Raw genomic sequence first — 18,314 nt, forward strand, 5'->3', positions numbered from 1 at the left:
CTACAAAGCCTTTTGTGTCCTAGTTTAGGAAGTCACATACCATCAGTTGCTTCTGCCACATTATATTTATTAGAAGTGAGTCACTAACTACAGCCCACAATCAATGGGAGAGGAATAAGACTCCACCTTTTACAGGAAGCGATATGAAAGATTCTGTGAATATAGTTTCAAGCTATCATATGAGCAGACTTTGGAGTTCAGAAAATACTATTGCCATAGAAGCCCAAGAACATAAAAAAAACAGTCCAATTTGACTTACCTATAGGAACTGACAATATGGCCACAATCAACTTGCCTACACTAACTGTGATAAGTAATGTTAGGAAAATTTGCATCATTCAAATACTTTGAGTCCTGGTAATATTATATGTCTGGATAATATTGAGATGAGATGCCTATTCAAATAATATTGTGTCTCTAACATATAATTACCATACTGTAACATTTTTCTTTAAAGGTCTGGTTCATAGTCAGTACCACTATTCAAAAAGACTCAAGGGTAAGACAAATTATTGAGAGAGAAAAATAATGTAAATATAATCTATTAATATCTGTAGATATCTCTCTTGCTTGCTTTACCGGGTTTATGGATTGTGTTGATGCCTACGGTGCCATCTCTTTGTATTCTTAAGCTTACAGCACCAGCACCGTCAACCCCTGTTTTGTATTTTTCCAATCATGGAAAGCACCTCATTCAACCTTTGACATAATTCAAAGCCAGATGTAAGCCAGATGTAAGAGGAAAGAACCTGGATATTTAAAAAACCAAACAGCCAAACTGATTCTATCATACCCTAATAAGAAGATGAGAAAACAAGCATAGAGGTTAAGAAGTATCCCAAACACGAAACAAAGAATTGATGACTGGGATCGGATGCTTGGATTCTGTGCTCAAGGCTTGGGTATCTTCTGGTTTTTAAAAACGGTGTTTGTTTGTTTGTTTGTTTGTTTGTTTGTTTGTTTTGAGACAGAGTCTTACTCTGTCACCCAGGCTGGAGTGCAATGGTGTGATCTCGGCTCACTGCAACCTCTGCCTCCCAGGTTCAAGCGATTCTCGTGCCTCAGCTTCCCAAGTAGCTGGGATTGCAGATGTGCGCCACCACACCCAGCTAATTTTTGTATTTTTAGTAGAGACGGGATTTTACCATGTTGGCCAGGCTGTTCTTGAACTTCTGACCTCAAATAATGCGCTTACCTCGGCCTCCAAAAGTGCCAGGATTACAGGTGTGAGCCACCGTGCCCAACAGTTTTTAACAATGTTTTTAAAAACTTATTGTTATTAAAGAAATACATGCTCACCAGGAAGTTTGGGCATATAGAAAAGTAGAAAGAAGAAAACAATCACCACTCAGAATCAGCCACTTTAATGACTGGTGTATTTCCTTTACATCTCTGGTTCACAAATATTTTTTACATTGTTGGAACCACCCTGTCCACATATTCTTGTTTATCCTGCTTCACTCACTTACTAATAAGGAGAAACATTTCCCCAAATTATTGCAGGTCTTTATAGCTGTTTTTAATGTTTGTGTAATGGTTTAAGGTATGGTTGTCCATGATACTGAACACCTCTCTTTTATTGGATGATTGAGGTATTTCTATTTTTAATTTGTTTATTGTCATTAATAGTGCTGCAATTCTTGTCTTTGGGTACAAAGCTTGTTATGAGCTTGAATGCATTTTCCTAGGCCAGTTTCTATGCAGTAGAATTACTGGTTCAAAAGTTAGGGGAAATTTTAAGTTATTTTTATGTAAGACCACCAACCATCCATGTCTTCAATAAGGTCAAATTACCTTAAACTTGAAATAATTGTATCTTCTTTCTCTAAACGTTTTCACTAAAACCTAAACAGATTTTTTGAATGCCATAGTCATCTGGTGCCTCAAGATAAAAATGCACTTTCTTGAAATTACCTGTTTGATCTTTTTAAACTTGGATCTTTGTATCTCTGAACAGAATCCATATTTAAATAGACATAAATTCATGTTTTATATGTTCATGTGATACAAGGTGTTTATGAGGCAAAATGCAAATGTCAGAAACCAAGCAACTGGGTTCAATATCCCAAGATTTCATCCTCCTCTTCCACTCACATTCACATCAAAGTGTCTAGGGACAGGTCAGAGGCCTTGTAGGCTGATTGAGAAAAAACACCAATTCGATTATGTTCAATACAGCTGAGGACATTGTATGATGAGAAAGAAACAGAGAGAGAAAGACTGCGTTTTCTTATCCCACCATATTTTTGCGTTCCTTTAGAGCTGGCAGAAAGGAAAAATAAAATGTGTTTATAAATCTACAAATACTTTCAGAGAAAGATACCCAAGGTATATATTTTAAGTGAACAAACCAGATTGTAATGTAGTATACATTGCACAACTCATATTATGGGGAAGGCTTTACCTTAAGTTATGGGGATGGGAATTATCGGGGGAGGGACATCCAATTTTGACCTTTTACGTGTGTGCAGTTTTAACTAACTTAAGAACTACATGTATGGCTCTTATAATCAGGAAAAACATTAAGATTTTAAATCAGACAACATTAAAACTAAAATTCAAAGTCCGTATTAATAAACGTTCATTCTTAAAAATATGATGATTTCCCACTGCTATGACAATTCCTGCCACACTGACTTTTCTCTAGTTCTGTTACATCCATCAAACAGTGTGGAAAGTCTACTGGAAGAGCTCAACTTACAAATATCTTAGTTGTATTGGTGTCATTGTTGTACAGGCACTACTTTAAAAAGGAACATTTTTCCTTTTTTTATCTTTTTTCTTGAGACAGTATCAGTCTGTCACCAGGCTGGAGTGTAGTGGTGCAATCTCAGCTCACTGCAACCTCCACCTTCCCAGTTCAAGCAATTCTCCTGCCTCAGCCTCCCGAGGAGCTGGGATTACAGGTGCCCGCCACCACACCCAGCTAATTTTTGTATTTTCAGTAGAGACAGGTTTCACCACATTGGCTAGGCTGTTCTCAAACTCCTGACCTCAGGTGATCCGTTCATCTTGGCCTCCCAAAGTGCTGGGATTACAGGTGTGAACCACTATGCCCAGCAGGAACACTTTTTCTGATAATAAAAAGCAGTGTATGTTCACTGTAGAATGTGGGAAAATATAGAAAAGTATAAAGAAACGTGCAAAAGAAAGAAAACCCTTTTCCATTCCTCTAGGGCTAATGGCCTTTTTTTCTTTTTACTATATTTTCTATGCATGTGCATGGATATAAGATATATGTTCCTACTTATATCTTCAGATATATTATTATTTTAGCAGCCGTCACTCAGAAAGAAAGCTGTCATTGTTTAGAAAAATCTTGGATTAATTAAAATGAAATTATTATTTTTGTAGGTCAAAGATGATCAAATATCAGCATTTTCATATGGTAGAAAAATGAGTCATTATCTATAAGAATACTTAAAAACAAAGAAAAAGCTAAATTTTGTAACATAAAAGTTGACCAGCAAATTCGGGGCTGGAAAAGAACAGAAGAAGGTGAAGAGGGAGAAAATGGCAGGTCAAAATCGCAGCCAAGTCGGGCTTGTGGAAACCATTCCCCCAAGAGAAACTGCCCAGTGCAGGGAAGCTCTTAAAATATTTAGGAAGATGGCATGTTTTACCTCAATTTTAAGTAATTTACATGATTACATTATCCCTTTTTCTAATCTTTCCAAACTTTCAGAGAAGTCATCTATATACACATTAGCCGTGTGTGAGAAGACCTGGAAGGAAAAAAAAACAAAAAAAAAAACAAAAGAAAACAGTGCCTGGGTTGGATGAGAAAAGCAGAGATAAGAGATCAGCCATAGATGGGGAGATAGGAGTTGTGATGAAGCAAGAATGTAGGGCCAGAAGTAGCCTGGAGCACTCGAGTTCCCAGGAACTTGCAGAAATGTCCACAAGGATACTGGGTTTCACATAGAATAGGAGATTGACTGACCACATCTATCTCCAGGTGGTCTTGGCTGGAACATTTGGGCACACTCACACAAACACATACATATATGAAGACTGTAAGCTTTATGAAGGCAGGAGTGGTTTCAAATGTAAACACTATTGAATCCCTGTATTGGTTTGCTAGGGCTACATAACAAGTTACCACAATCTGGATGGCTTAAACAACAGAAATTTATTATCTCACAGTTCTGAAGGCCAGAAGTCGGAGATCAAGTTATAAGGATACCAGTCATATTGGATTAGGGGCCCACTCTACTCCAGTAGGACCTCATCTTAACAAATGACATCTGCAATGACCCTGTTTCCAAATAAGGTCACATTCTGAGGTAGTGGGGGTAAGGACTTCAACATATAAATTTTGGGGGGACACAATTCAACCCATATCAACCGCCTTGGACATGACAATTCCTGGCACATGGTAGACTCTCAACAAATGTTTGTTCAATGAATAAATGATACATATAAATATTTCTTAATGTAGTTAAGATCAGTTCACTTGGGTTTTCTGGCTCATTTTCAGTAGACCATAAAAACAAAATACAGTTACAGAAAGTAGGGAGGCAGAGATGTCAGCTGAAGAGACAAGCTGGCTTCTAGATCAAGTGATTATATATCCCTAGTCATGTTCCAAAGTACTGTCTAACTAGGTTAAGTCACCCATAATTGAGTACTTTCTTGGGGATGACCCAAGCAAACCAAACATACAGTAGACTGGTACATACAGCAGAATCTCAACTTTTTCATTTAACACTGAGAACTACTCCGGCCAACTAGATCACCGTCCTCATGTCAGCTGTTACCACAATGTACTCCCTGGAAGTGCAAGAAGGAAAAGCAAGGAGAGTCATCTGGAACTAATAACCAGTGCCATTGATGTTTCCACTTTATCTACAGGAATGAGTTTGCCAAGGGCCCAAAGATACCTGCCCCTACTGGTTAGTGTTAAAGACATAATGACTTTCTTTCCCTTTAGGCTCCCTTTTGCTAAGCTCCATTGTAAAAAATACCTACCTGGAGCAAGTTGCTTTCAATGTGTTTGGACCACCATGTTTTCCTGACCCTGCACCTGGTCCCTGAATTGAAATACATGTATTTCTTAACTCCTTAGTCATCAGTTTCCAAACCGTTGCCTTAGGTTGGTTATTTCTATGGCTAGTTATATTGAATTCATGCTGAGTGATGATCTTATTATCAGGTATGGAGAGCATCTCACTGTCATGCCACATAAGACTACAGAGAATGTTTTGTTGGTGGTTGTGACAACAAGGAGCTTGGGCTAAATGGTGGGTGGTCCATTTGAATGTGTGAGGCATCATGGATTCAATCTACATGGGGATTCATTCATGTCTCAGGCAACTATCAAATAAATTGCACACTCAATTTTACCCAATTATTCAGATAAATGTCACCCAATAAGTCCAGTTAGGATTTATTGATTATTTACTATGTGTCCAGGAAGTAGCAACCCTGGTGAATAAAATGTTGCAGGAGGCATGCTCTCCTTTCAAGTACTGTCACAGATTGCCTCCCCAGGAAGTAGACTTTGAACTAGAGATTATTATGAGGACATTTGTTGGGATCAACACCTGTGAATGTTTAGGGACAGAAGCAGGACTAGGCAGAGAGAGAAGTCAACCTCAACCTAAGCACAGTAACAGCCTCCACCGACACCACAGGGCTTTGGAGTTGGAAGGACCCTTCAAAGTCACTCTAGGTTGGAGAGATGGCCAGGCCTCTATATCCCTGCATTAATCTGTCATTGAATATGGGTCACCTCAGGAAGGAGCTTGACCTTGGGTTATAGGGCTGGACTCTATAGCTGAATAGTCCCTGAAGCTCATCTCCCATTACCCCTTCCTGTAGCTGGGGATAGAAAGTTCTTCATTAAATGGTTTTTTGGGTTGAATTGTGTCTTCAAGAAGATAATCTAAAAGCACCAAAGTTATAACCTGTGATAGTGACTTTATTTGAAAATAGTGTCTCTATAGATGTAATCAGATTAAGATGAAGTCATTAGAGTAAGCCCTAACCTGATATGACTGATGTCCCCCACGAAAAGAAGAAAATGCCATGTGAAGACAGGGACACACATGGAGGAGATGGCCATGTGAAGGCAGAGGCAGAAACTGGAGTGATAGGGCTGCAAACCAATAAATGCCAACAATTAATGGCTACCGCTAGATGCTAGGTAGAGGCACAAACGGATTCTACCCAGAGTATTAGAGGGAGCATGGCTCTGAGGACACCTTGACTTCAGATGTCTGTCCTCAAGAACTGTGAGAGAATAAATTTGTGTTGTTCTAAGCCACCTAGTCTGTGGTACTTTGTTACAGCTGCCTTAGGAGACTAAGAAGGGGGTTCTAGGTGGCAGATAACAAGAATAATTCCTCAGGATGAAGTCAGTTTATAAATGAAATATTCAACTATAGAAATAACTTTCTGAAAGTAATATTTTGTAAGTGGATCTGGGGAGCTAACGATCTGGTTGAAACTATATGACTTTTATATATAAAATGGAAATAGATGGTACAGAATTACTATGTGCAGGGTACTGACTGGATGAAGAACTTTATATGATTGGCTTCACCTACCCCAGTGGAGTTTTATTATCCACATCTCATAAATGAGAAAACTGAGGACCGAGGTTCAGTCATTCATCGACAACTAGAGAGTTGAGCAGCAACTGGGTGCAAACCTGAGTTTATACTTCCCCTGAAGCCAGTGCCCTTGGCCACTGGGTGACTCTGGAGGTGCAGTAGCACCAGAACAATAAGTCTGTAATAACCACTGTGGGATGTATGGGGAAGGAGAGCTGACAAAGGATCCTGGGTGAGGAAATGCATCCGGAACAAAGCAAACTTATTTCCATTACTGGAACATAGCCCAGAATACAGGTCATATGGATGGTTGGTTGGTGAGATCATTTCCAGTGCTTTTTGTGACACTGTTTTTTCCCCAGAGCTATATTAACACCATCCACTTAAAAAAAAAAAAAAAAAGTAGCATTCCTATTTCAATCTGGTAGGAACAAAGAACTCCTATGACAATGGAAGTAAAAAAGACGAGAGAAGAAGAGAACAAATCAGGGTCTCATTTGTGTAACTGCTTCTACCCTAGCCCCAATTGTCCCCATGCCAGATGACCGTGTGGTTTTCATACTCAGATGTCATTAAACATACTGAAACGAATTTTGGTGCCAGCTTACAACCACAAGCCAAAATGCCCGTAAAAAAAACCACACTTTTTATATTCTGATTCAGGTCAACATCAACTAGACACTATTTTGTTAAATTTCCATTTAAACAAAGAAATGACCATTTCTGATGAACTAAAAACTGACGTAACCCCCCAGAGTTGAGAGCTAGAATGAATACTGTTTTTAATTAACTCAATTCAATTTATCTCAATCCCACACTTTTTTTTTTTACTGTTTTCTATGTGCTAAGACTTATTTACTATGAATACAGACATAATGTAAAAAGTTTCTACTCTAAAGAATCTCACAATCTAGTGGAGAAATTAATAATTATTACTAAACCTGAAAGGAACTGTTATTGAAGTGACTTATAACGTGTGATAGAAACACCAGGGAAGAACACTCAATAGCAGGAAGTAAGTAAAGGCAGTAGGATAGAGGACTTTCCCAGTGGAGGGAACTTTAGAAGTGAGCCTTGGAGAAAGGGCAGAAATTATCCCAGAGGGCAAAGGAAGAGAAGTGGGCATTCTTAAAGATTACTATATAAAAAGTTGAGAGAAAGAAAGAGAAGAAGAGAAGGAAAGGAGAGGAGAGAAGAAAGGAAAGGAGAGAAGAGAAAAGAATGCCCTGGTCATTGCAAGAAACACTAAGTAGCTCAAGTTTAGCACACTATGCATGGTGGAGGTTGGGAGGTAATGGAAGAGGAGAGAAAGGCAGTGTTTTGCATGCCATGCCAAAAGGTTTGGACTTCACAATGAAGGCAAAGGAAAGCCACCAATCTACATTTTAGAAGAATTATCATGCAGTAGGGTGAAAAGTAAGTTGGAAGTGGGAGGAGGCTGGAGGCTGAGAGACGCCTTAGAAAGTTCTTGAAGTAGTTAAGTCAAGAATCTGGAGGTCCTGTACCAAGACAATTTTCTGAGAGAAGGAAAGAGGATACTTTGAGAAAACAAACACACACAAAGTCAATATTTTAGGGACTGATTATAGTTGAGAGAGGGGTGGGGAGGGGCATGGATAAAGAATCAAGAATGATAAAAAAGATGGACAGCTTAAAAATGAGGTGGCTCTCATCACAGTTAACCAGCATGAGGAAGCCAGTGAGGGTTTGGGGGTAAAGGGTGAAGAAGTAAATTCAATTTTTATTAAGTTCGGCTTGCAATGCCCCTAGGAATCATCAGAGGACATGTGCCTCTATCCCAGGGAGAATCTGATTTCTTGTGTCCCTGATGTGAATTAACCTGCAGGTAAAGGACTACTGCCCAGAGAGGTGACAAGCTGGAGTCGCAAAAGCTACAGAAGGAAAGATTTTTAAGAAGAAAACAGTGATTGACCGTGGCATACCTTACAAAGTGGTTATGTCAGAGAAAAGACCATTGGATTGCAAATAGGACAGTATTCAATGACCTTACCAAACCCAGTTTCAGTGCAATGGAAGGAGCAGAACTAGACTCTAGAGATTGTGGAAAGAAAGGGGATCCTACAGCCAATCCACACCTGTAGTTACTATCTATACCACAACACAAAATCTAGGCTAGAATGCATGTAGAAGTAATGACAAACACACAGATTTATTTATTTATTCCTTCATTCAAATATTTATTGCATGCCTATTTTATACTTGCCAATGACAAAAGAGACATGTAAAAAATATAGTTGAGAGCAGGGGAGTAGGCAATAAACAAAGAAACTCATAACCTGATGTTTGGTGATAACAAGAGCAACAAAGTCGATTTTGCCTAGTGTAGATACAGAAGAAGGGCTACTGCAGCATTGACAGAGATGGCAAAGACATGGGAAGTCAAGGTTTAGAGAAAAAAAGAGGCCGGAAGCAGTGGCTCATGCCTGTAATCCCGGCACTTTGGGAGGCTGAGGCAGGAGAATCACTTGAGCCCAGGAGTTTGAGACCAGCCTGGGTAATACAGTGAAACCCCGTCTCTACAAACAATTTTTAAAAAATCGGCTGGATGTGGTAGTGCATGCCTGTGGTCCCAGCTACACAGGAGGCTAAGATGGTAGGATTGCTTGAGCCAGGGAGGTCAAAGCTGCAGTGAGCTGTGATTGTACCACTGCACTCCAGCCTGGGTAACAGAGCAAGACCCTGTCTCAAAAATAAAATAAAAAAGAAAAGCAACAAGCCAATAGTGCTCATTTGTTTATTTATTCACCATACTACAACTAATAATACAGGGAAACAGTTACAGACTGCTTACATCAGTGTATTCAATTAACAGGATGCAAAAATTAATTTACGAAAGAATCAAAGAAGGAGAAATAACATTAGAAAGTAAGACAAAGCATAGGGGTAAATTTGGTGTGCAAACCATTTCCCTACGTGCTTGCCAGAAGAGGGCAGAAAGTTTGTCTCTAAGTTTTAAAACAGCTGTGGCAAAGACAGAAGCAAAACAATAAAAACCACAACAATGATGACAACAGCAATAATAGTAACTATATTAATTTTTGTGCGTGCCAAGCACTGTTCTAAGTTCTTTAACCCTTACAACTCTCGGAGATAGCGTTTTTGTGTGTGTGTGTGTGTGTGTGTGTTTTGTTTCATTTTACAAATGAGGAAATCAATCACAGAAAAATTTGGTCAGTGTGGCAGATGGATTATTGTTATTAATTCTTCTCTCCCTCCCTTTGTCGTATCACCTAGCATTGCAATAGTACAGAGTGTGTGTCCCCACCCCTTGACTTTGGGCTTAGCCAGTGGAAACTCTGCAAAGTTGACCGGAACTTTAAAGGTGAAGAGGCACATGTGTGTGATTGGGCATGACATCTTATGCACCTGTGATTCCCCATGGGGAGAATATACCCTGAGTAGCTGCTGGTCCAGAGAGAATGAGGAAACACATGAAGCGGGCCTAAAACCAATGTGCAGCCTGGAGGCAAGCTCTCCTAATCCTGGATGATTTCAGCCAAACTACAGCTGACCCATAGACCTGTGCGTGGAAACATGACTATAAGATCCTGAGAACTGGAGATCGTTTGTTAAACAGCAATGACTAATTAACACGTTCAGTTTCAATGCACCCCTAACGTGGAGTCCCAGAATATCCATAGTAAGCCATGGATTTTACATTCCTTAGGTGGTCTCATGAATATTCATTCTTACCACCAAGCTTTTCGTAAGGATTGTGCAGTTATTAGAATTCAGTAAGTAGTCTTCATTGTGCCTTTTATAAGCATCCTTTTATAAGCAGGTTCAAACAATTCATTTCCCATGGTTGAAGACAGGAATAAAACCAATTGCTTATATCTATCACAATATATGTACGAGAAAGGGAAAAATTTTAATCCAGTTATACAAAAATTTTAAATCAAAAGCAGGTGACCCAGAAAGAAAACAAGAAGGGAAAAACTTGCTTTAGTCATGCCTTTTGCCTAAAGTCTACCTAGCTTCCTACTCCTAGGCTTAGGATTTTTCATGAAGGCTGATAGAAGCACGGGGCTCAAACCAGTTCTAGCTGATGCCAAAATATTACAGAGAAAAAGGCAGCAGGAAGCAAGGCAAATAGAAGACAAGGAAGAGGAAAAAAATTAGGTTTCTCTCAAGCCTCTCAGATTAGTCATTAACACCAGTATTTTATCCTTTGGCCATTATAAAAGTTAATTTTAATCAGATTTAGTTATCCTAATTTCCAAATCATTTTTCATGCTTCCATTACTCTCTATGTCTTTTATGGTATTTTAAGATGGATCTGATGTGAAACCCTACTGTTTGGGCATCTGTAACTAAAAACACTCTGACTCCATAGAATTGAAGTTATTTTTAGAATACTGAAAATTCCCCTGGTGCAACAGACATAGTGATGATCATAATATTTTGAAAAGAAAGTGTCTGGTTGGGTTGTATGTAAGAGAAGGGCACACACACACACACACACACACGCACACATACATACACGGACCAGAAACAAGTGGCCAAACACCAGGACTCAGATTTTTTTCCCAGTATGTATTTACACAAAGAGTCTTTACGGTTGTTGAGATGGATCTACTAACGTCAACAGAGTCTTTATTAAGATTTTTCAGACCACTGATGAAAGATATAAAAATGATTAATAAATCAATTATAAAAGCTTTTTAGATTATATTTTAAAAGAAAAGCTAATCTTATTCAAACTGGCAAGCATTGTTATTCAAGAGAATAAAGCCTTTTTAAACCACCTTCTGGTGGCTTTTTAAAAAATACTTTATTTGAACTCTTGTTCTCATAGTAAGTTGAAACTTTTATCATCGTAATAGTGTAGAAATAATTCTATTCCCCTTAACTTCTCCTATATTCCTGGCAAAGTATTAGCTTTAGTGAAGTAGTCAAATAAGTTCTTTGTCAACCCGAAAAGCAAAACTCTTGCTTTATTTGGTGGGGGGAGAAAAACTCTGCTAAATAGTTGTTTCTGGGCTGGGTGCAGTGGCTCAAGCCTGTAATCCCAGCACTTTGGGAGGCTGAGGCGGGAGAGTCGCTTGAGCCCAGAAGTTTGAGACTAGCCTGGGCAACAGGGCAACATAGAAAGAGCCTGTCTCTACAAGAAATAAAAATGAACTAGTCAGGCATGGTGGCATGTGCCTGTGGTCCCAGCTACTTGGGAGGCTAAAGTGGGAGGATTGCTTGAGCCCAGGAGGTCGAGGCTGCAGTGAGCCAGGATCATGCCACTGCACTCCAGCCTGGGTGACAAAATGAGACCCTGTCTTAAAAAAAAAATAGGTGGAGTTAGCAATAGAGAAGGTTCTAGTAGTATATCATCCAGTACCAACTCCTGCCCCTGAAGTGGATTGATCAGGAAGCATAAATGCTCCATGGCATACTGGGCCCTTCTAAGGCAACGTGTTCACATGGTCATATGTTTTTATAACATTTGCAAAACTAATCAATCTCACCCACAATTAGGTAAGACTACTGTCTCTTCCCACTATGACTTCCCTTCCTTGTATTGAGTGGCGTTGAAGATGGCCATGGCATTTTTGAAATATGCCTAAGGTGAAGTTGAGTTAAGAACAGTTTGGGTTTAGTGGGATATATTTGTATTTCATATTTAAGTTATTACCAGCCATCCTGATGTAGGAATGGCTTTCAGGAACACCGCTACCATCTACTGTGATGTCTCACTTGGAATCACAAGGAAAAGGCGTAGGGCCAGAGGCCATAAATTGTAATGTGTATCATTGTGCCTAGCAGCACTAGCAGTATGGGGTGGTAGAAGAGAAACAAGATTTGAAATATAGACGGCCAAGCCGGGCGCGGTGGCTCAAGCCTGTAATCCCAGCACTTTGGGAGGCCGAGATGGGCGGATCACGAGGTCAGGAGATCGAGACCAGCCTGGCTAACACGGTGAAACCCCATCTCTACTAAAAAATACATAAAAACTAGCCGGGCGTGGTGGCGGCGCCTGTAGTCCCAGCTACTCGGGAGGCTGAGGCAGGAGAATGGCGTAAACCTGGGAGGCGGAGCTTGCAGTGAGCTGAGATCCGGCCACTGCACTCCAGCCTGGGCGACAGAGCCAGACTCCGTCTCACAAAAAAAAAAAAAAAAAAAAAAAAAAAAAAAAAAAAAAAGAAATATAGACGACCAAAAGCTACTTTGTGAAAAACCTCTCCCAAGCATGAGCTATATGGAATTGTAAGCAGAAGATTTAGTTCTCCATGACCTCAAGTCAAAATAGAAGTTCTTTCCCATCAGGAATAGACTGTGATACTCAACATATCCAATTATAAACTCATTACACAGTAAAACTGTTATAAATTATATACACTAATATATGTCTATTTTTTAATGAAATCATGAGAAATTATTCTGACATGGAGAAATAAATTGTAATTGAAAGATTCTTTTAGACCATAACAAAATTAATAATATTTGAAGAGGAAGAAATAAATTTTGAATAGAGACTCTTGGATTGCTTACTAATCCAACTAATAAAAATAAATTTATAAATTTATTTGAAGAAAATTAAATTTCTTGCCAATTTGACAAGAAATACTAATACTGACAATGATTAACATAAAAATCATAATACACCACTAAACAAAGACATCAATGACAAATTCTGTAATGGATGTCATTAGTTCAAAGATTGTGATTAGTCATTGTGTAAGGAAATTTAAAATACCTTGAAATCTGACAGCTTATACATGAAAAAAACTTGATAGTTTCTCCAAATTCGACAACAAATTCTACAAATTTACCACATGGCCAAAAATGAATTAGGAAGCCGAAAACCAATTTCTTTTCTTTTTTTTTTTTTTTTGAGACTGAGTTTCACTTTTGTTGCCCAGGCGGGAGTGCAATGGCGTGATCTCCACTCACTGCAACCTCTGCCTCCTGGGTTTAAGCGATTCTCCTGCCTCAGTCTCCCGAAGTTGGCAGGCCATTGGCACCACTGTTTAATTCTTTCTGGCTTTTAGTAGAGAGACAGGGTTTCGCCATGTTGGCTAGAAGCTCTGGTGTCGAACTCCTAACTCCCGGGTGATCTACTTCCACCTTGGCCTCCCAAAGTGCTGGGATTTGTGGCATGGAGCTAATGTTTCTGTGAGTTTTTGCTAACTGAACGACAATAATTTTTTTTTTTGAGACGGAGTCTCGCCTCTGTCAGCTTCTGTGGGTTGAGGTAGTGGCGATCTTTGCCACTGCAGGCCTGGGCCTGGTTCCTGCCATTCTGCCTCAGCCTCCCGAGTAGCTGGGACTACAGGCGCCCGCCACCTCGCCTGGCTAGTTTTTTGTATTTTTAGTAGAGACGTGGTTTCACCGTGGTCTCGATCTCCTGACCTTGTGATCCGCCTGCTTCGGCCTCCCAAAGTGCTGGGATTACAGGCGTGAGCCACCGCGCCCGGCCCAATAATTTTTTAAAACATTTTATCAGTCATGCTAGATAGAGGAAAGAATGAATCTATTCCTGTTACCAAAAAAAAAAAAAAAAAAATCACTGTCATTTGAAGAGGTTATCAAGGAAGATTTAGCTAAAAAATGTAGGAAAAATAGTATAGAGATGTGTTAGGGAATTAATATGCTATGTTCTAGATTTTGTGATGCTTTGGGTTATTTGCCAGCTTTTTTAATAGTTGTAATTTGTTGTTATTTTTTTCCTCATTGTAAAATACATATTTGTATTTTTTGTACCTAATTTTGAATTTGTAATGTAGTATTTTTTTCTTGAAGAGGACCCTCAAAATCATATAAGCTTCAAGCCTACAAAATCTGGAATCTCTGCTTCCTTCCCTCTCCCCCTTGATGTAGGCACAGGCATGCACACACACACACACACACACACACACACACTCTTACATCATTACTACTCCCCCACAGTTTTGGTAGTGAGTTTTGTCACCCACAGAGGCAGACATTAGGCCTCTGGAATATCACCTGACCCCAAGGGAGCTCTGGTTCATTGAGCCCTCAAGACAGAACTGGAGAAAACCAAAGAAACTATTGCCACTGTGGAGAGACCCCTGTGAGCAATGGCGGGATTTGGTCCAGAAGGTCTCTAGGGAACATTCCTCATTTTCAATCATGGGCACCTCAGGAGCTCTGTTTCTGGGATGTCTGGTGGAGTGCAGTTCTTTTGACTCTCAAGGACCCCATGGAGGATATAGAATCCCCAATGGGTCCTCTAACAAACACCACTTCCCAGCATCTTCTGGGCTTTTAAGGGCAGCGCAAGCACCATGGCTCCTTTGAATAACTTTAGGCCCCTACCTCTAAAACCATCTCACACTGGAGAGTGAGTAGCTTCTCAGTCCCTGGGGAACATCAGCAGTGAGGAGCCCCCATGGGTTCTCAGGGGAGCAGCAGTTGAGTGGTTGCTTTGCAACAAACTGTCCCAAATCCCAGGGAATCCAAGGGCTGGCTTCTTGTGTATGAAATGCAACTCAAGGTAGTGAAATAGCTTTGCAAACACATGTTAATTTGCAATGGGCCACACATTACACTTGGGTTAGGAGGTACCCTAGGAAGAGGAGATGTTGAACAGGCAGTGAACACCCAGCAAAGTTGAAGACACATGGTAGGCACACCACGAGACGTGATTTTAGATCTCATACTCTCCCCATCCACACAGGCTAGCCCAATTTTCAACAGGGTTGACCTTGATGCAAATCTCACCGCCTTTCTCAGTTTCCCTGTGAAATCAAATCAAACATGGACAAGTTACAGTTTGAGTGAAGATCGGGAGTAACAGGGAGGCATCGCATCTACCACACACTGAATTCCTTTGAAAACGTGCTATAGGTTTGTGTTTTCCTTCGAAAGTTTTCTTCCAGCCCCAGCTGCCACTTCTCTACCCTCTCCTGACTCCAACCCTAAGCAGCCTCAGCCCCATTGCTCCTCCCTCTCCCTTCCTTGAAGTGAAATCTGAGTACTGGTGTACTGAGCCTGGGGACTTCCTTCTCTACCCTCTCCTGACTCCAGCCCTAAGCAGCCTCCCCTGACTCCAACCCTCTCCTGACTCCAACCCTCTCCTGACTCCAGGCCTAAGCAACCTCAGTCCCATTCCTCCTCCCTCTCCCTTCCTTAAAGTGAAATCTGAGCACTGAGCACTGAGCCTGGGGACTTCCTTCTCCTAGTGAAGTTGACAAGGCTCCTTTTCAGCTTTTCAACTAAGATAGGTCTCTCCCAACATAGGAACGTTAGTACCAGTTGCTAAAATGGTAACTGTTTCTCCATCTGGCTACCTAGATAAAATGAAGAAGAATACTGCTATTTTACCACAGAAGTCATGACTGATGGTGTCCTCTCTGGCAATATATATCACTGCAGCTCTCTAAATAGGATTTTTACTTTCTCAGATCAAGTTGAAACTTAATTTTAGTGTTTTCTCCATGCAGGCCCATTAAAGGAAATTTGAAAAATTCATAAAAGTTGAAAGAAAAGAAAAATGAATCGGCATCATTCCACCCCTCACATTACTCACGGTTCACATTTTTCTGGCTTTTCTCCCAGATTTTATATTCACTCAGCTAAGATTTCTGTTTCTTTGTTTATCAAACCTACTTCTATCCACACTGTATATACATGTCTGTATATTGCTTTTTAAATATAGAACCTAAATATTTTCCATGTTATTCCATAGATCTCACAGTATCATTTAAATATTTACATGACCAAGCCTCAAGTATGTAGTTCATTTTGGCTTATTGTATTAGTTTCCTATTGCTGCTGTAACAAATTACCACAAACACAACAGCTGAAAAACAACACAAATTTATTATCTGACAATTATAGAGGTCAGCATTCCAGCATGGGTCTCACTGAGCTGAAATCAAGGTGTCAACAGGGCTGTACTCCTTTCTGGTGGCCCAGGGGAGAATCGTTCCCTTGTCCTTTACAGCTGCTAGAGGCCTCCTGCATTCCTTGACTCGGGGCCCCTTCATACATCTTTGAAGTCAACAACATTGCATCTCTCTGTGCCTTTCTCCCATAGTCACATCTTCCTCTTTCACTTTTAAGGGCCCCTGGGCCTTAAAATATATAGTTTGGATCTCACATTGAAATGTAATCCCCAGTATTAGAGGTGGGGCCTCGTGGGAGGTGATTGGGTCATAGGGGTGGATATCTCATGAATGGTTTAGCACCATCTCTCTTGGTATTGTCCTTGCGTTTGTGAGTTCTCATGAGATCTGGTCGTTTAAAAGTGTGTGGCACCTCTCCCATCTTTCTCTCCTGCTCTTGCCATGTGAGGTGCCTGCTCCCACTTTGCCTTCCACCACCAGTCAAAGCCTCCTGAGGCCTCCTCCACCAGGCTTCCTGTAGCGCCTGCAGAACCATAAGCCAGTGAGATCTCTTTTCTTATAAATGACTTGGTCTCGGCCGGTTGAGGTAGCTCACACCTGTAATCCCAGCACTTTGGGAGGCCAAGGCAAGAGGATAACTTTAGATTAAGAGTTTGAGACCAGACTGGCCAACATGGTAAAACCTCATCTCTAATAAAAATACTAAAATTAGCTGGGTGTGATGGTGTGTGCCTATAGTCCCAGCTACTCAGGACACTGAGGCAGGAGAATCACTTGAACCTGGGAGGAGGAGGTTGCAGTGAGCCAAGATCGCACCACTGCACTCCAGCCTGGGCGACAGAGCGAGACTCCATCTAAAATAATAATAATAATAATAAATAAATAAATGACTTTGTCTCAGGTGTTTCTTTATAGCAATGTGAGAACGGTCTAATATAGGCCCATTCAATAATCTCCCTGATTAGCAACCGAATTCCATCTGCAACCTTACTTCCCCTTTTCCCTGCCAAGTAACATATACACAGAATCTGGAAATTAGGTTGTAGACATCTCTGGGTGGCTCTTGTTCTATTATTATAGAATGATAGTGTTCCACACATCTGTAAGTATTCCACACTTATCTGTCTCTCATTATTGAGCTTTTAGGTTGTGCTGTCTTATTATTGAGATTTTAGGTATCTCATTTTAATATGATATACAATTTTATAATAAATGTCATTGTTCATTTTACTTTTTCCTTATTGGGTAAACCAATCTTTCTTAGTTACAGGTCTTTTCTGTCTTAAAGGGGCAAATTATAGAGAGTAGAGATGTTCTGAGCAGGTGTTGGCACTGAAAGTCATGTAATTTAGCAAAAATAATACTGGAATTCTAGTCCATACCCCTCCTCCATTTACTAGCTGAGCAATTTTGGACAAGTCACATAATGCATTGGACAATTTTCCTTATCTGCAGAAAGGGAAAGCAGCCCTTATCCAGGCATTATCACAAGGTCAAATGAGATTATGTAAACTGTGATGTAACTGTATCATTAGTGGCCATAGTGGTGACTATCATGACTATGATAATCATTTTTTTAGTCTGAATATGTTCATATATGATAATAATGTAATAATTGAAACTACATCAGAGAGCATGGCCTTATTTTTTTTTAATGATTTCTGGTAATAACATACCTCAAATCATTATCTTGTCTAAAATGAGAAGGAAAAATCAGAAATATTATTGTAGTAGGAATCAGGCTGAGAAAGAAGGCTTTTTAAAAAATTTTAATTATGATTCCAAACTATGCTTCCCCTCCTCCCTTGCTCCCTGCAGCCACCCTGGCGTCAGTGTAGCCTTGCCATCAGCAGGGCAGTCTCACCCCACGAACTTCACATTTGTTATTTCACCTTCGTGGAATGTTCTCTCCCAAACATCTGCTTGGTTCCCT

Source organism: Papio anubis, chromosome X (genome assembly GCF_008728515.1).
Source record: "Papio anubis isolate 15944 chromosome X, Panubis1.0, whole genome shotgun sequence".
Classification (NCBI taxonomy): Eukaryota; Metazoa; Chordata; class Mammalia; order Primates; family Cercopithecidae; genus Papio; species Papio anubis.